This window comes from Lonchura striata, chromosome 6 (genome assembly GCF_046129695.1).
Source record: "Lonchura striata isolate bLonStr1 chromosome 6, bLonStr1.mat, whole genome shotgun sequence".
Taxonomy (NCBI): Eukaryota; Metazoa; Chordata; class Aves; order Passeriformes; family Estrildidae; genus Lonchura; species Lonchura striata.
In genome coordinates, this window is record NC_134608.1 from 41,890,088 (window position 1) to 41,910,326 (window position 20,239).

Consider the following 20,239-nt stretch of genomic DNA (forward strand, 5'->3'; position numbering starts at 1 on the left):
GGTTGGAAATATTCCAAAAGTCATTGAGATGAACTCAATTATTTTGCAATTAATTTATTGATTAAAATTGTAGGTACCGAAAATTTCTGTTTAAAACTTGTGGATTTGAGAATTGCATAGAACACAAGATATTTAAAATTCTTTTCCTCTGTGCTTTTTTTTTTTTGGGAAGTACTCTTTGCTTCCTTCTTCTGTTAAGCACTCAGCAAGTGAGCACATAAGAATCTTTTTGTAACTTCCCACAAAAGCCTTGAATGGTTAAGTTTACAAGAACACTTGTTTTCATTTTTAAAAGAAATCGACAAAAGAGAAAACAGATTAGACCTCAGTCCTGTATAAGTAGAGATGTGGACTCTCACCAAAAATATCAGTGTCAGAGTGACACATAATTTTTCTATATATGCCTATTCAGATGGTATGGCCTACATATTACACACAGACTTTTGAGTTGTTTTATGATCAGTGATGGTGTGATGAGCTGAGTAACAGAATTTTTATTTTTCACTTTCTCTCCAGAGGCTCATTAAAATTCACTTACACAGAGTATGTGGTCTTCATACTATTTAAGATTTTAATAGTCATGCATTGTAAGTGCTGAAAAAGCACTGTAGTATGATACTCAGCACTAATGCTCTTATTAAGCCCAGCAATATACTTAAAGATATTTTCAGAGGGTAGTTTTTCTCTCCTAATAAAACCCACACAGACATTTTCATGGGAATGACAGAGACAGCGCTGCATGCAATGGTTGTTTGTACCTTGTCATGCATCAACTTTGTCTCATTTCAAATGTAGAAGGAACAGTTGAAAATCATCTCTGAGTCACATACTGTGACATTTTTCCATCTTAATTTTTTGCTGTAATATTTATTCTTTTTTTTTTCTCTGTGTCCTAAATTGGTGATCTAAATTACAAATATCTAGAAATATGGGTATCTGAAATGGATTGTTGAGACAATGTGAATTTAAACAAGTGTGATTAAAGTGGTATGTGGTCTTTCATCCTTCTAAGACACAGTACTGTGTTTAATACAGAAGTTTCAGATGGGAAAAATGAATGGAAACAAGACAAAGAAAAACTGGATGAAAAATCATAATGTTAAGTACAGACAAAACCATCTGAAAAGCAAAATAATAGCTGTGTCACTAGAGTGATTTGGGTGTCACTTAACACTGAATCTCACAAAGCAATGAAGAATATGATATAGAAAATAACCCATAAGTACTTTATGATATGGACAAAACGCTTATAAACTGATTAACATCTTCACAAGTGGTTTTTAAATGTTTACATGGCAATACTGACAAAACAATTTTATATGAAGAAGTTATTTCCTAAGGGCAGATTGTATATCTTTTAATAATTAGTATTTTGAAGTAATTTAAAGAGTTTGCATTTTAACCTTTGAGTTTGTGTAAAACTTCCTCATTTTGAAAGACAAAAATTATGAATGCATGTATGTGTATGATCTTCCAGCTAATCCTTTTAAATTCAAAATCAAAAAGAAAAAGTATAATAATGTCAAAATAAATTAAAATTTTCTCTCATTTTTTCTATTAAAACCAATTCTGAAAAAATAATTTCAGAACAAAAGGCACATGTGTTTTTCCTTTGGATTTCTGAGGATTTTAATGGAATTTGAAATTCAGCTTCAAAAAGGAGCTATTATATATCTTGGCAATGAGAAGAAAGAAAGTATAGAAAAACTGGAATTTCAGAAATAACTGAAACGAGTGACATTGAAAGGAAGAGAGGAATGAGGTATGGAAGGGGCGGAACAATAAAAGTTTTCAGCACATGTAAAGTTGTTGCAAACAAGAGCGATCCATGCTGAATGTGGGCAGGATATTTTGGTTTCTGTAGGATATGGTTTTATACTCTACCAGATTTTTCCATATTGTTATTGCTGTTATTCTAAAATAGACACTGAAATATTGGACCATAAGGTAGTAGAATATCTATTACTAAATTCTTCCTGAGACACGTAGAGTGCTTATCAAAGAGGATGACAGGCTACCTTTTGAGAGAAGGTAGAATACTAAAACTATTGCCTGCTGGAAGGAACTGATTTTCTAAATGTAAAATAGGATAGATGGCTTCTAGATTCAAGGTAAAGTTTATTTTAACATTCAAACCTCATAAAATTACTTTATTTATAAATTATATTGTTTCTTTTGTATTGGTATTCAAAGTAAAAACCTGTTCTTTGTTTTGAAATGGCAAACAGACTGGTTGGTACTACTGCTCTCACTTGAAAATATTCATAATATATTTCTACTATTTACAGCCTCTCTTCAGACCTTCAGAATACAAAACAGTAGTGATTTTCCCAGAGATTGCAGAAATGAGTTGTTTTCCTCAAACAGAATATATAATAAAATAAATTAATTAAACTGGTGGCTTAAAATCTTGACAGTGACTTTCGAGAGGCAAACATACTGTTTATGGATATGTGGGAGTCGGTCCATGAGAAGTAACTGCAAGAATACCACAAAATCACACTGAGCTAAATATTCTGAAATTTTTGTTAAGGGAAATTAATCGATTTTTCTCCCTGCTACTTACTTCATACAGACAATTTAAGCATGGCAAGTCCAACAAGTAGATGTGTGAAAATCAAAGGTTTTACTCCAATTCTAGTGGCAAAGTGGTTATTTGTGGCAAATTCAAGTGACATTAAAATTTCTTCATTTTGTCTTGTAATTTTCTAGTAGCTTGAGAATTATTCAAGGTTTAATTGATTTGCATGAATGAGGATTTAAAATAAGCCTGAAAAATGCAGGCATAAAATATGTGGGTTTTAATTTAAGGTCATACAAATACAAATGTTTGGAAAAGTCTGTGTGCAACCACTTTTTCCTGTGAAGTGACATAGCAACAGATTTAAGTATCATTAGAGTGGTTATTGAAGGCAAGGAGAAAATCAGGGGTTGACTCATGTATTGCTGAATTTATCTGGAATGGGCAACATACAAGTTCGTTTATTTCTCTTTGGTGATTTGAACATTTTGGAACTAGAATCACAATCAAGGTTACTGTGCAGTTTGAAGAAATCGTGGTTACATATTCTCAAAGCTAGTAATTTTTCCCCCCACTCCTCCAGTTTTCTTCTGTTGCTGTAAATTAAGCTACATTTTTCTTTAACTCATACAGGTGCCAAGAATGATTTATAATATTAAGTGTGCAAGTAAGTCTTATTTTTTTTCTATCAGCTGTGTTCTGGGGGAGATACAGGACTGTCTTTTATAGTTATAATTTTGATTTTTGAGGAATAATCAATAGAAATCCCTCTTGCTTTTCTTTAAAACTTCATATTAATTTTTTTATTATTACTAACAGATATTTTAAGAGTTGTTGACATCATATGCATCATAACTCTTTAAATAACCTATTTTTTATAATTCATAAGCAATCCAGTAGACATAGGTCAAAACATGTCTCTGCAGTCTCCCAGGTAGTCTTTCACAAGTCTGCTCTCATGTCTTATATACATGAAGAGAGGTATCCATAGCCAAAAGTGCATTCTGCTGCATCACTCTCACCTTTATCAAAATCTGTACAGGGTAAGTTCATTGATGAAACTGCGTTACATAAATCTCCTTTACAATACACAGTTGTTGTCAACCAGTAATGAGATAATAAGAAAATAATTTCATCTCCTTTTGCTCTAGTTTTTTAATCAGTTGGTTTTGTTTCAGAGGCCTTAATGCTTTGATAGTGCTGGCAAGCAGCAGAGGAGGACTGGCAGTGAGACATCTCCATTGCTTGTCTGAAATTTGGCATAAGAATGACAGTTGTCAGGAATAAACTTGATTTATATGCTGATCCCTAGTTGATTTTTCATGTATTCTGATAATTTAGTTTTCTCTATGCTCATATGATACCTGTTAAATTTTATCAGTATCTCCAATTTATTTTCTCTAGGTTAATATTTACATCTATATTTACACACAAAATTATTTTTACTCTGCTTGGATGGGGCAGACATAATAAGTGTATGTATACACACATATGTATGTATTATAAACAAGAATAGCTGACAGTCATTTTATATAGGTGGACAAGTAATATAGTATCATAGAATATTCTGAGTTGGAAGGGACCCACAGGGGTCATTGAAGTCCAACCTTTGGCCCTGCAATTCAGCTTTTCTTATGAAGGTAATTCTGACAAAGTCATTGTGCATACTTGCTTGAGCAGGTCCAGTAGGCTGGTAATCATTAGAAATATCTGAGAATAAATCCTTGGTACACATTTGGTCTCTCATTTCAATGGACATGCACCATGTTTGACCACAAACTATCTTATGTATTCACAGTCTTTTCAAGTATCATTTAAAAGCAGGATCTTTTTATAATCTCAGTAAACCTCTTTCTTAGTATATTCATATCCTAAAATCACCTATTACTAAATCTTGTATTTTACATAATTTTATTTCTATTAAATATTTTACTTTAAGCTTACATATCAGTGTATTAGAAAAACTTTTATATACTTTTTATCAAGATTTTAAAAACTTGCTGCTTTTATCTTTCATGAAATGTCGTTTTAGTCTGACTTCTAATAATTCAGAAATATATGCCATATCCAATAATAGTATGCATTTATGTAGGCTAAAGTAAGCCATTTTCATCTGGAATGATCCATTGTAATTTGAAATGGAAAATACAGCTGCTTCTGATACAACTGGGTGAAAGTTATACTGTACCAGTTATATTTTGTGTATTTGAAAGACTGGGATTTGAGATTAACATTTTTATGTTGGATAATTCCTTCTAACTTTATTTTCAATAGTGAATATGTCCAAGACACCAAAGTATCACAAGGAACAGCAGGATATCAATAAAACTCAGAGAATCAAACCAGATGTCCCACAATTCCCTGATAACAATTTTGTATAAAGATCATCACTTCTTTAGCTGATTAACTTGTTCAGGTACTGGAGATACAGGTGCTCTCTCTTCATTCTTAATTCCTTAATCCCACTGTTTGAGTTTTCAGGTTGCCTTTTCAATATTTTACATTTGAAAGTATAATATTTTGTTCCTTGTGAAACATTTCTAGTGCACAGATTAGCAGAGCGTGTGCTACTTATTCCCCTGAGATCATGCAGTAGGCTGCCAGTCAATAGACATTGGTTATCAGCATTTCAATGGTGAATTCAGCTCCCAGGACAGCACAGGCAACATTCCTCAGCAATTCCTCTCTCCCTGTAGTTTCCAGTTTTTATATTAATAATAGGGGAAAAGCCCTAGAAGTCTGGGATGGTTAAAAAGCAGGTAAAATATGCCAGAGAGATTGTGGGTTTTTATAGGTATTGTATGTCTCTGCTGGATGTGCCTTGATATATTTGCTCTAATCAAGTATATTTTAAGGAGGACACTGGACTGGATGACCCCTACCCTGCCGAAGTTATGACTTTGTAATTTAATTTGTCCCTTGTAAATATTAATGGAAAAAAAAAAAAAAAAAAAAAAACAAAAACAAACCAAAACAACAAAACAGACCAAAAGAGAATACCAACAAAACCCAAACCAAGAATGTTCTAGGAAGAGCACCACATTCTGCAACAGTATATTTTGTCTCATCTTTATTTGTCTTTAACTTCCTTGGTTGTTCAATAAAAAGTGTAAAGATGAGGCAGTTTTTATAAAAAATTTGGCAGAAACTGTCAGATAACAATTCTGAACCTTATGAAAAATTAATTATACATGGTGCAGCACTTATTGAAAGAAATTGACTTTTTAATGAAGATATGAAACATAAATCCTTTCTAGTTTTCATTTTTATATTCATCCTGACCTTCCCATATCATTTCTGGCCTCAGCCATGTTATTCTAAATTGCTTGCTTACTGTTCTCAAATTGTTCAGTGAGTTAGGAAATGGTCACACAATAAGGAACATGTTTTCTACTGCTTAGACCATTAAACTCCTGATCAAGTTAGAAAGTTTTGTTCAGGTCCTTTGACATCATTGTCTTAGGAATAATGCTAAAAAGTGATGGTGTCATGATGGTGACATTATTGTCTTTTACCTATTAAAATTTTGAAAGAAATTTAACACAAATCCCAATTCTTACTCTTGATGTAAAAGTTTTGTGTGGTACTGTTGCAAAACACCTACTAGTGGTTTTGAGGCTGGGGTCTGTGAGATGATTCCTATACATTAATTGAAAAGACCTGCATTGATACAATTTAATGTGTGGGTGTTAATTTAAAGGTAATATATTTACAAAGTTTTATAGATAGATAAATACTATAATGTTTATAAAAATTAATATTCTTGATAGAGGAGCATGATAATTAGTTCCTCTTAGTAGTTTCCTAGGAAATACTCTGCACTTCAGTCATTACTGCTCAAATTCATTATCTAACAAGGAAAATTACTGTGTGATTTTTATCATATTATCAAATGTATTCTAAAATAAATATCATGAGTGAAGTATAGATTAGGTTTGGAAGTGCTGATACTAGCTGCCTGAAAGTCTCACAACAGGGTTGGTTGTCATATCACTACAGTAATGTTTTCTGATCTGGTAAGTCTGAGGATTCTCTGAATTTCTGCTAAAGTATGACTTTAAACTCAAGCAAAATCAAAATCCCTAAACAGAGACTGCTACTGTATGTGGGAAAAGAAAACAGAAAGAAGCAGAAAAATTGAGGAAGTTATGTCAATATTGCAATCATTTTAAAGATTGGCCTGGAAAATAAACTTGCAGATTGTGATTTCATTGTCTGCAAATACTCAAGGGAGCAATTTTTTGTCAGGAAAAAACCCATAGATTTTACTTTATAAAAGCTAATTCTCAAATACATAAAAATTGAGTTTGATTTTTTATATCTATAACTTGATCATTTGATATTCAAGAAATTCAAGCTGCCTTTGTCTACTTGAATAATTTGATTTTTGTATTTGTATTTGTGTATTTGAACCTGATGCTTATATCTGATTTCCTTATTTTGCTGACTTTTTGTTTTCATTTTTCCTGGGTGATTGTAGGCTTTTCTACTCATGCTTTCTCTAACCCTGCAGATTCTACCTTCTCTGATTAACCTTTTTTCCTCAGTGCAAAGCACTGTGCTGACATTTGTACCCATGCAACTGTTTGAGCATTTGACCTGTTCTTTATTCAGATCATTTTCTCCATGACTGATATAGCTCATTGGATATTTAGTGACTACTTTACATACAGAATTCTGACTCCACCTCAGGAAGCTCTTTTAGATGTGTCTCCATTTGTAATGGATGAATTCTGTTGGTTGTTAGTAACCAGCCGATGATCCCCTTGCTTGTGTTGCCAGATCCATTTCACTAAGAGCAGCAAACTTGTGCCTGGATTGTTACAGAGTGTATTTTTCCCAAATGACCTGTACTTCTGCAGCCCCTCTCAGTGCTGTTCAGCACTGATAACATGCTCTCTGCTGAGCATTATGACAGTCTGAGTGACATGCCATGCAATGAATAATAATGTGTCATAGCTGCAAGTAGTTAGAGCTTCCCTCACTTCTAGCACCTCACCTAATGTGCCTCTCCCACACACTTTTGTGACAAAGGGCTGAGATATATTTATATACTTGCTCTCATTTAACCAAAGCAGAAATTCTTGTCATTCTAGAGCTTAGCATATAAGGTCTTCATCAGCATGGTTGCCCTATAAATATCCCACTTAGATACCTTAGAGAATCAAATCCCAAGGATGGGCATGGATATAATACAGAACTAGCCCAAAGAAAACATCAATCAGTTTGCTAAAGTGGGAGTGTATAAAATGCAGGTATTTGAAGTTATTTGCAACAAGGTGCAGAAGAGGTATGTCAAATGTTTCCCCTGTCTTAGTATTAACATATTCTGGAAATAAATTCCCATCTATGAATAATTTGCCTAATGCATATTCTCTCTGCATAGAATTGCCCCAGTAATTATGACAAGCTGCAGCTTGTTTTGAGTTTTTAGGGTTTTTTTAACTGACCAGCAGGCTTAATGACTGACTCATATCTTGCCATGCACTGCCTCCCACCTAATACCATAGTGACAAGCTGCTCGTTTTCTTCTGCTCAAAAGAAATAAGGAATAGAAATTAAGCCTTTCCAAAAATGGGATAATCATCAATATTGGTATGATTAAACTGACCTGGATGATGCCGACTACCTGTAAGATATACTCCTTACCCCTTAAAGGTAACACATGGACCATAAACATTTAGCACCTATTAATTTCTGTTACATTAGCAAACAAAAAATAGTATTATTTTCTGGAAGGCTTCTAAAGATGAAGACATATGGGAGTTAGCCGATTAATGAATGTAGACAAAACCTGTAAATCACAGAATTTTCTAAATCCACATGTTTAAGTACCCTTTTAAATATCTCCTAGAGATTTTGTTTGTAGAATAAAGTCAGGTTTTGTGATGCTCTGATATTGCTCAGAAAATTTTAAATTGAAGAATTTCAGCAAGTGCAAGTTCTTCAGTGAACAATAAGAATTTCTGATTTTATTAATAGGAACAATGCCAATGCTGCTCTTCCTACAAACAGAAAATCCTGAACTATTGAGTTTAATCTGCATCGATCTCTCTAAAAGTATACACTTTCTAATATCTAAACTCTAGTTTCTTTTAAAATCTATATCTAATTTTTTTTAATTATTTGTCACACGTTTTTTGAATGTTCTTTTATATAAATATATATTCTTTAAATCTTTCTGACCATAAAACCTCCATGTCAATTACATTTAAAATTAAAGCATTCAAACATTACCACTTGTCATTATAAACTTGTATGTACATAGATTATGTATCTCAAAAAAAGGCAGAAACCAATTTTTTGATTCTTTTAGCTGCAGTAGTCATGCAGGAAAATAAACAGCAATTTCCATAAAATTCTGTGATTTTCAGTAGCTATATGAGCTCTTGAAAAAATGCTAAGGGAAAATAATTCTGTAAAAAAGATCACTTTGGAACCACATTTTTATTACTTCTATTAATATCAATAAATAACAAGTGATAGATTTCTATTTTGTTTCTATTTATTTTCCTAATAAAACTGAGGGCAGGAGCATAAATTAAAAAACCAAACTGATTTGTCTTTAATTATCATATTTTTCGTGACAAGTTTTAATATGAAATTGAAACAACTTTGCAGCCTTAATTTTTTCAGAGGCTGCATTAAATTTTTTCTTTGAAGCTAATATTTTCTTCTAAATTTCTCTTCCATAAAAGAAATGCTAGTAAAATGTACTGTATGTGCTTTAGTATTATAGATGGTTAATTCCTGCTTCCAATTCTATGCCTTCATGGATGGAGTTACTAAATGTGTTTTCCAAAAATGATGACTCATTGTAGTTGGCTCATCTTTGGAGAGCACATTTTAACTGGAGCTGGATTTAGCAAATATTGCTGTGCTGCTTTTGAAAATAAGGCCCACTTGAAACATTTCAAGTGAGAGATGTTTTCCCTTGACCTCCTGTTTTTTACAAAATGTATTTTCCATTAAGTTTTGAAGAACTTTTGGAAATTTGTCTTCAGCCACTTATTCTAATTTTCTTAATATTAGCCCTTCTTATTGTACAAAGACTACCACTACTGTGATTTTTCAAGCCAGTAGGGCTCCTTATCTCTTATAGATTCTTTTGTATTTTATACTTCCACCGACATACACAAAGAAGTGTAAAGCAAATACAATTTAAAGGAAATGCAGTCTCAATCTAAGCTATGAGAAAAGTACAAGGAGAGAGAAATAGAAGATCTGAAAAACCAAAAAGCATTTAGTGTAACTCTGGATCAAATCCAGACTTCTGTGCATCACCTCTTATGGTTTGTTTGTTTTTTTTCCCCCCACATTCAAACAATTTATAATAATCATGATGTGCAGCTTCTTAAAACAATGTTTCATCCCTTACAGGTGTTTTATTCTGTTCATCACTAGAAGTAATCCTTTTAACAAGAAACTCTTTCCTAGACCTAGAAGATCAGATGTGATTCAGTAAGGTGAGTATTGATTAAATAATGTACCCATCCACCTGGGAATGAAGTTCAGAGAGTTTGTAGGAAAAATTAGCCTAAATTATCACTGAATAAAAAATAAATATTATTTATTAATACAATAAGAAAAATTGGAATAATAAAATAAAAATGCTTTTTAAGAAAATAAATACTCTTTATATAATCATTATTCTTGCCATCACATTCACCAGTTGTGACTGACAGCATTTCTTCTAATTAGGATGTCTAACGTAGGGTAAATAAAGAATGAGAAAAGTTCTTAATCACAGATTTTTTAAGAACTTTTCCAAGGATCCTGCCCTGATGGGGACAAAGAAGTTTATTAATATTAAACCTGTTTCCCCTCATTGTCTTCAAAATATAGATTTACCTTTCCCACTTGTAACATTTCCAGGGCTTAAGTGCAAATCCAGTGAAAATTGGTCTTGGCTATTCTTCTACTTGTATTGCTTTATGAAGTGAAAGTTATGGAACAATCTGTTGTGGAATAATCTCTTATTCTTTTTATAAATGACACTACAGTGAACTAGACAGACTATTGGTCTGTTCTGGAGTGGCAGTAACCCAGTAAATTCCAAAGGAGTTTCAAGAGGCTCATCATTGTCTTGCAGTGTTTCATCCATCTCTCTAAGATGATACTGAAAGATGGTTAGGTATTGCATATGCTCTTTAAATGATATAGAGTTTAGGGTTTATGTGGAGATAGAAGGGAGAGCTGAGCACCTGATGAGAAAATCCAGAGAAATTAAGGTTAAAGAGTAATTTTTTAAGTAATCATACCATAGTTCAGAACATTTGTGAGTATAAATACAGTTCTTCTTGCCTTTGTTCATTTCTAGGTCCTAAATTGTTCCCTTACTTCTCAACCATCTAGTTTAAGTCAACATCTGTCAATCTACATTTATATTACAACACGCTCAGGGATCTTAAATTATTTAATATCAGGCATTGACTGCTAGGGTACAGAAAAGAATGATAACTATTTAGAGGGATTGGGTTTTTTACCCTATTTGCTACCTTATATTTTCCAATCTGCCTTGCCTGGTGTAATGCACATCATGTGGTGATTATGGGGACAGGACATGCTCTGACACTACTGGAAGACTTTCCCTAAATAAAAGTGAGTTGTTCCTGTTTAAAACATGCCTTATTTCCATTTTACAGGTAGGGGGGCAGGTGTGGAGAGAAGCAAAGAGTCCATCTTGAGATCATGCAAAGACTCTGGAAATACAGTTCCAGGGAGTCCTGGCTATAACACTTTTGATGTCCACATCACTAGCAGCAGTCCTACAAGCACCAACGGTAAGAAATCAGGCCCTTATATAATATGTATTATAGTATTTCAATCCATTTGAATTTAGACAAATCTGGAAAAAAATAGAAAAAGCTTATATTGTTTACTGGTGGCCAAAGATGAGTCATTAGTAATTTAGGGGGGAAAAAATAAAGAAAAGGGAGTCAAAAAGAAATCACTATGAAAGTACAGAGGTTTTGTTCATATTAACAAATGAGGATGAAGTGAAAACTTTTTTCTCATGGAAAGATGATTCCTCAATGTTGGACATAGAAGGCGCTGAAGATATTTAGCTGAAATAATTTATTTTATATATACCTGCAAAGAGATCTTGAAAATTAAAGTTATCCCCTTTGGAAATGTTATTTATGCTACAAAATTTTCTTATTTTATCTATTTTGTCAAATGGCCCTTTCTATTCAGCATTTATTCTCCTCCCCAATTTATTGAAAGTTGTAACCTTCTTTGCATGGCTAAAGCAAGCCATTATGCTTTTTGTGATGAAAATTTAGAGATATTGAATGTTACCTTTTCTATGTCTGAGAAGTTAAATTGTAAATCTTTTCCCTGTATCAGAGTTTCACTTTAAAGGTATGCAGACATAAGGACAAGGTAGGAAAATATGGTTGCTAGGTTGTCTCTCATTAAAGTTTTGAAGCATATGCAATTAGGATTTAATCCTCAATATGTGGAAATTGTATTTTCCAGTCACAATAACTCCACAGGAGAAGAAATTAGGATGTCTGATACATTCATCTCTGTGTCAAAGTATCATATTTTTACTATTTAATATTCACTGATGTTAAAAAGGCTGTCACACTACAAAGATATTATTCCAAACAGACGGATCATTCCTGCCCAAGTCTAGTTGTCTGTATTCTTAAATTTTACATTCTCAAAAATTCAATTTAAAAGAAACAGTCCTTTTTCACTCTACTAGCATTTTCCAATCTCAATTATTATATAATTGTGTGATATAGAAAACCAAATACATATTAAATGGGGTATGGATATAAAATGATGAATTCTCTATTCTCATTTACACCTGCATTAATCTGGAGATGGTCCATTGAAATCAAAGGAGTTATTCCTCCCTATGGAATGAATTCACAACAGCTTAATGTCAATGGTGCTCAGTCCTAGAAAGGAGAGAATTCTTCTCAATCAGAATTCTAAGCCTGAAATTAGTGGCATAAAAAAAAAAAAAATCACAAGATTTGGGTACTATTCTCATAACTGTTATAGAATGAAAACACTTGAAATTTATATGTCCTAGTCAAAATTGCAACACAGTTCCAAGAACTGAATTAGAAAATATTTACCTTTTTTCTGTTAGTAGTTTTTCTTTCTCATATTTTTCCCTCAAAATATAATTCATTTCAGAAAACAAAAGAAACCCTCCGCTAGTGCAGAGATGGATGCTAAGCACATAACTCTCCTAAGCCCACAGTGAATAAGAGAAAATAAGAGCACTTCAGAAAAAATATTTTTTACCAATTAAGTATGAGGTTTCTTATTTTCCTTTTATGTAAATACTTCTACAGACTGTTAAATTGCAGAATCATGGAATACTTGAGGGTGGAAGGGACCTTCTAAGGTCATGTAGTCCATCCCCACTGCTCAAGCAGATTCACCTGGAGCAAATTGCCTGGTGCCATGTCCAGATGGCTTCTGAATATTACCAAGGGCAGAAGACTCCACAACCTCCCTGAGCAACATGTGGCAGTGCTCTTACTGTCATAGTAAAAAACATTTAATGATATTCACAGGGAATCTCTGGTGTTTCAGCATGTGCCCACTGCCTCTGGTTCTGTCACTGAGCGCCACTGGCACCAGCCTCTTTGCACCCTCCCTCCATGTACATGTAGACATTAATAAGATTCCACTGCTACTCCTCCAGGCTAAACAGTCTCAGTTCTTCCAACCTTTGTCCATAGGAAAAATGTTCCCTTCTGTTGTCTTCATGCTGCCTTGTTGGACTCTCTCCAGTCTGTCCAAGTGTCTCTTGTACTGAGCAGTGCCTATCTGGACACAGCACTCCAGGTGTGACCTCTCTGGGGCTGTGCAGAGGGGAAGAATCACCTCCCTCCACCTGCTGGCAATGCTTTGCCTGCTGCAGCCCAGGATACCATTAGGCTTCTTGATCAGCTTGGGGAATTGTGTTTGTCTCTGTAGAACAGAAACTGTTACAGCAGGTGACTTAATTCCAGAAGGAGAAATTCTAGAAAGTCTCTCTAAACATCAGGCTGTTTTCACTCAGAGATGGTTAGCATGGAAGATGAAAACTTGTACAAATGTACAACAATTCTAATTTTGTCCTATTTACCCAACTGTACAAGGAATATGCAGTAAATATACAGAAGGTTTGAGAATGTGGTTCCCTTCAAATGTAAACAACAAACCCCACCATTCAGTTCCATCTTTATCAGAAACAGTTGTTATTATGATATTATGAAGAGATTAGTTTATTGAAGAGTCAGGTACACATCCCTGTGCCAAAATCATGTGCTGTGGTTTTATCCAGATTTTCCTGGAAGGAAGATATCTTTTCTTTTATTTCTTTCAAGCTGCTATGACCCAATAGAAATTACCTTCAAACAAACAAACAAAAACAAACAAAAACCCAAACCCAACTCACTAGAACTGTAAACATCAGGAAAAAAAGCCCTATGAAAATTAATAAATGAAGCAGTATCAGTTAGCTTCTAATTTTTATGGTATGCACCTGATTTTAGTGCTTTTTGTATAAAAAAAATTAACAATAATCAGTGAAATCACATAAACAGGAAATTATGTACTGTGGGCTCCAATTATAATAGAAAATTTACATTCTTTCTGTTAGATTCTGTCTGATATATTTTACATAGTCTGAGGGTTTTAGGATCTCTACTGAATTAATTGATTAATGAGCTTGATCCTAGATCTGTGCAATCAAAAGTATGTTTTTCAGCAAGTTTTATTCTCCTTTGAAAGTAGTAAGCTATAAGAGAATTCAAGTACTCTCTCCATATGCAAACAGATTCTTGTCAGTAAAACTAAATAAAATAGAAAGAATATTATGTTCCACCGTTTTCTTTATGATTTCCTCATTTTTATTTAAAAGGAAGCTGGAACTGTCAACTGACTTAGGAAAATGTTGCAATTGCTTTTCACTTTGTCTAAGTAGAGCTGTCTGGGTTTACACTTTCTTCATCAAAATTTGGTTCTGTTTATTCAATTGCAATGTTTCTCTTCTCCTTTGTTTAGGGTCAGAATACTTTTCTCTTAGGCTTTAGCCATGTTTCCCTTCCATCAAATGTCTAAATATTGTGAATATCTGGTCTTTTCCACTAGTCTCTTCCAGTGTTAGTCATACACAGAGCAACAGTTCTGTAACTTGGCCTTGTCTGTTGGAAAGGAAAACAATCTATATGGCAATCTTTATAACAATCTGTTCTTCGTATTTATTATGTGAAGATTTGCCAGCACATACATTTGAGTTTTCTTATCTTTCCATACTCAGGACTGGGCAAGATTGAAGGCAAATACAAACATTACTGTTTCAAGGCAACCATATATAATGTGCTGTAGGAAAAACATAACAGTTCTCTCCAGAGTTAATAGCCTTTTAATATTTGATTAAGAAATGAGTTATTGTGATGGTACCAAAATATGTGTTTTAAATAGGTTTCACACACATGCAACATATATATGTCTAAAACAGATAATGCGATGATATTTTTTTTGTTTAGCATAAGGATATTTACTTTTTCATGTAGCGTGGAATGTTATCCTATATATATTGCAAACTAGATTGCTTTAAAATTATGTTCTAAGAAACTATCTTCTATGTTTATTAGGTGATAAAGCCTAATTGATGTATTAAAAATAACAAACTTTGAGATCATATCATAGCCTAGAGCATGTTGCAGTTTTGATATATTTTTTGTTTAGTCACACATATGCCAGCAAATATATTATCTTTGTATATAGAGAAATATGTACTCTAAGCAGTCAACTGTTAGAAATGTGTATTTTGATGTAATTTGAAAATATGAACATTTCTATCATAAGTATCACTTTGTATCAACAGAGATACTGTAGCTATAGCAGAGTTTGGGTCTTAGATTCTGACTGGATGCCCAAAATTCCGTATCTTCTAATACACCTGATACCTATATATTTGTTTAATTCAATTATAGAAACCTTCCCTTTCACTCACAGATTCTTTAATAGTAGCAGGACATTTTTCAGGAAATTTTTCAAAAAACAGTGGAGGAAACATATTAGACTGTGATGTTTTTATCCTTCTGGGAAAAGAAGCAACCTTGTGGTTTTTTGGATTTTGAGTAGTAAAAGGAAAAAGACTCTCATAAGACGTTTGTAGACCCAAAATACACTGGCAGCATCAGTGAATCAGACAGGAACAAAATAAGCTCACCAACTGAGAAAAAGATTGTTACTTGTCAGCAACTTCATCTCCTACCACACTTGCAACCTTCCTCAAAAAAAACCCAGAGACTTTTTCAGCATTATTGAAAGCCTGTAGGTTTGGGTTATTTATTATTGCTACACGCTTAGCCTTTCACTCATTGCAGGTCATTTGTGCTTGCCACTGATTTCTGGAATAGTAAGATCAGACGCTTACCTTATATCTAGTAGGACCTTCTCACCAGAAAGCCTGTTGAGTCAGTAGAATAAATCTGAAAGTTAATGTTAATGATTCAGTAAGTGTTACTTGACTGAATTCAGCTAGCTTATGGATTTTATAATTCTGGAAAAACTTCTAATATAACATAGAACTTAAACTTTATTTTATTTTCACATATGTCAATTTCACACAAAAGCTGAAGCCTGAGTAAGGCTACCAAACATATCTTTACTATTTGAGGGAAGACTGAGCAGAGAGCTAGTTATATTACTATATGCATGGAATAACTCAGTTACTGCTTAATATTTGAAATTTGCTATAATTACTATTAGTACCTGACTTATTATTTTTTGGGTTATGTGGAGGAGTTAGATCCATAAATAATATCTTTCTGATTTTGAGAGAGACAAATGCCAGCACATATATCATCCATAATCTGTTTCCATGAAGCAAGTAGTTTATCTGACCTTACACACAGTAAAATGTAAAATTTCTGTAAAATTTCTATTGAACTTAAATCCCTGAGAGAAACAAGACACAAGTCAAATTCTGAGCACTTTAGGTAATATAGATAAGTACATCTAATGTACCTGGGGTAAGCAGGTAAGAGCATAAAAAACATGGCAGTATTTCAGTGACCCAAATTAGGGAGTCAGTTCAGAAAACTCCAAAATGCATGTCAGAAGTCATTCTAATGAAAATGTGGCAGATTTGATAGGTGAACCTAGACATTACATTGTTGAATTGCTGTCACAGCTTACTGAAGGTAGGACTTAAACTCACTGAAACCTTGAAGCCATTTAAACGGCTTTTGCCCTTGAACAACCGCCAAAATTGAATTTTAGGTATTTTTATGTGCATACAAGTTTTAAACATTGATTTCTGTAATTGGAAAACAGACTGTCTTTCAATGCAAATTATTTTCACTGTTACAGTTTTTGCAAAGCTAACTTTATACCTTGTTTCATATTGTTATCGTGCCTCTGCATCTGTGGCCAGAGCTGGTACCTGGGAATAGTGGTCGCCCTGTACCTCTTTTGCAAAGACAAGTTTATACCTCATTTCATTTTGCTGTCATTTACAGTGCCGCATCGGCTAGGCTGGAACCTGAGAATATTGGTTGAACTGTCAGAATCAGGCAGGCTTTTAAGAAAATGAGTTTTGACATTCCTTTCCTTAAGATGATCCCTTGTTTTTCAATTACTGCTTTCTGACTTGGAGCTTTCTGACGGTAACCCCGCGTTTGTTCCCAGTCTGTCAAGCAGGTGGCAGCAATGCCACATCGGAGCAGCTGCCGGCCCTTTCCCTGACTTCAAGTGTTAATGCAATTGACCAATCAGTGCTAAGATGATGGGAGGTAATTGGGTAATTGTATTTTACTGATCACAAGCAAAGAAAAAGGGAAAAAGGGGAGAGAAGAAGGGGAAGGAGGGGAGGAAGAAAGAAGAGGAAAAAAAAAATAGAAACAAACTGCAAGAGGAAGAGGGGACAGAACGGAAGGGGAGAAGGAGGAGTGTAGCCAGAGCGACCGGCCCTGGGACATTTGCAAATCCTAGGGTGCCACTGGAAGGTGGGGAGTAACAGCGAGCCAGAGCGACTGAAACGCGGAGCTACTGCCAGCGACAGGAGCAGCTGTCAGGAGCTGGATATACACATACATGCGTCCCTACATGCTCACACGGGGAGAATTCAAGCGGCGGCTCATGGGAGGAGGGAAGCGTTTCGGCTGTGCAAAGGGCTGTGCGTGTCAGGGATGAAACTCAAAGCTGAAAGAAGCGGCTGCGCTCCTGGGACTGTGTCATCTTGGAAGGGAGGGAGGCAGGAAGGAAGGAAGAAAAGGGGGAAGATAACTGGCATGTGGAAGAAGATGGGAGACTAACTCGCTGCTGTGCAGAAGGGAAATCCAACTTGTACATCTGAAATACACCAGGCTCAGCTTGGAAATGAGATCAGACCTGCATTGAAACACAGAAAGGGAGGAAAAGGGAGGCAGAGACGGGAGAGCTTTTATCTTTTTCTTGTCTCTCTTTCCCTCTCTCTCCTCAAAGAAATAGAAGTTTATCCGTCTCTGTGCTTCTGGATTCATATAGCTGCTGGACAAAAGATGGAGAGGAAGCTAAAATGAAAAGCAAAGTATGCTTCTGAAATGTACAGCTAAAAGGACAAATCAAATCTCGGGGTTTTTTGTGCCCCATCGGAGGAGTTTTAACGTCTGAAGGATTTTGAAAAGTGTGGGGGGGAGGGGGGGGCAAAGGCAAGAGTGGGCGGTAAAAATACCCATCCCAAGTGTTTAAAAAATAACAAGGTGATGGATTTATTCTTGACAGCTGGTGGGAACCTTGAATTTTTCTCTACTCCCTCCCTCCTTCATTTTATTTAATGTGAAATTATGAAAATGCAGAGGAGTTGGAGGGAAGGCAAAAGGATATAACGTGGAGTTTGAAACAAGGAGAGGGTGCTGATGCTGTGGATTGCTGGCTTCTTGCCGAAATCAAAAATCCAATTGCGCACTGGGTTGTGATTGGAAATCTAATCAGATCCTTGGAGAGGGGGGAGAGACTAAAAGTTTATTGTTTTGACAGACAGGGATAAAAACTTAAATGCAAAAGGAAATTCTTTTCTAAAGGAGTCTGGGGGTATAGAGGAAAAGAAGAATGGGAATCCCCATTCTAATGTGGAGACACATGGATTGGATAATTGATAGTGCAGCAAAGAAGGGGGAAAAAGAAAATTGCCTGGCAAGACCTGGATCCTAAGTGTCACAACAAAATTTCATTAAAAGAATACAGATGGAGGATTGCTTAAAAGGAAATACAGTTATTTCTGCTCTCCAGAGAAAAAACAAATAGAAAGCAATGGGGAGCAGTGGAGCCAGAAAGGCAGAAAACCTCAGAAAAAGGAAATTAGGCAAACGATCCACAGTGGAATGAAAAGTTTCAGAAAGGAAAAGGACCATTCATCCTCCTCAAGGATTTTTGTTTTTTTCTTGTTATTTTAAACAACTATTCTTCAGTGAAGGCAACCGTCAACATTACTACTACAGAAATTTTAAGCAGAAAAGTTGAAAGCCACAGAGAAAATAAGGACAGAGAAGAAGAAAGCAAATTGCCAGAGGGGGAGAGTTCAGCAGTGTTGGGTTGGATTGGCACCTGTATGGACTGAAATTGCTGGGAAATTGCAATTGGATATCCTTATTTTTTTTTTTTTTAATTTCCTTTCTTGTTTTAATTTTGGTTTGGTTGCTGAAATGAAATAGTTTTCTAACCCCTCCCCCACCCTGGTTTTTCATAATCACTCGGATTTCCAGCTGGATAGTCTTTGAGGATACAGTGAGTACACTTTCCATTTTATTATTTTTTTGAAAAGCAAATATGCCCCATTGCTTTTTTTCTTTCATCTTTATTCCTCTTTTCTTGGTCTTTCCCTCCACCTGAATAAAGAACCTGGCTGTATTTTGATGATGGCTGCAGGGGGGTTGTTAGGAAGAGAAAAGAGAAAGAATAGGAGAGAACTGAATTCTCACAGTAGCTCAAATTCCTAAAACTCGAGCCTTGGTAGGGTGTTGCAGACACCTGCCTGTGTGTCTCTATAGCATTTGTAAATGTTTGCTAGCAAAGAAATCTTTTGAGAAAGCCCTTGCAGTGAGCGGGGGGTGCAGCCTGATTGCCCAATTTCTACAAACGGATGCAAGTTGCATGGAATTAGATGCACAGAGGAGGTTTAGTTATTTACGAAGTGTTTAAAATAGTTCAGGGCTCTGGTTTGAATGCTGGTATCCAGTCTGACATTGCAGATCAATATGGTGTATTAACAGGAACATTTTATAATCAGGCAGGGAGGTGAAGGATGGCTTTTGGCGGGAGTGGGGGTAGGGGGGTGTGGGGCAGGGGCTTTTAATGGATTTTGGGGATGCAGCTCCAAGAGAAATGACATGTTTTACACCCCATTGGTAATAAAGGACAATAACAGGCAGAGAGAGGATATTCTCCTATTGAAGGGGAGTTTAGGGAACTGCTGTACTGGCCACCCATGCCCTCCAGATCTCCTAGGAAATTCTTTGTGATTTTATGGTGAATCCTTCAGGATTCCCTTGGACTTTCATGGCAGTTGAAAGAGATTTACTTTGATTGACAAGCAGTGAGAGGATTCAGAGGTGTCAGGAGACTTTTTTTTATTATATTGGTAATGAAAATAAAAGAGTCTTGTAAATGGTGGGGTCCAGATATTAGCAATGATGTGTAGCAGACCAGTAAATCTCTCTCCCTTCCTGGAGAAATGTCGTGTGGGAGTGTGGAATAAAGGGAGGATAACAT

General features: G+C 35.0%; 1 protein-coding gene across 16 annotated transcripts in view; it reads left to right on the forward strand.

Annotated features, from left to right (window-relative positions):
- The window catches only part of LRRC4C (leucine rich repeat containing 4C), a 473,541-nt gene that overhangs the window by 365,769 nt on the left and 87,533 nt on the right, over window positions 1-20,239 (forward strand). For 14 of the 16 annotated variants that reach the window (XM_077784229.1, XM_077784224.1, XM_031505046.2 and 11 more), the window contains 2 exons: window positions 9,902-9,987; window positions 11,167-11,304. The gene's annotated coding sequence lies outside the window, so the exon portion shown is untranslated. Of the gene's footprint in view, window positions 1-9,901; window positions 9,988-11,166; window positions 11,305-17,083; window positions 19,256-20,239 lie in introns of those variants that run through there. The other 2 variants (XM_021540322.3, XM_021540323.3) reach the window with 1 other exon arrangement.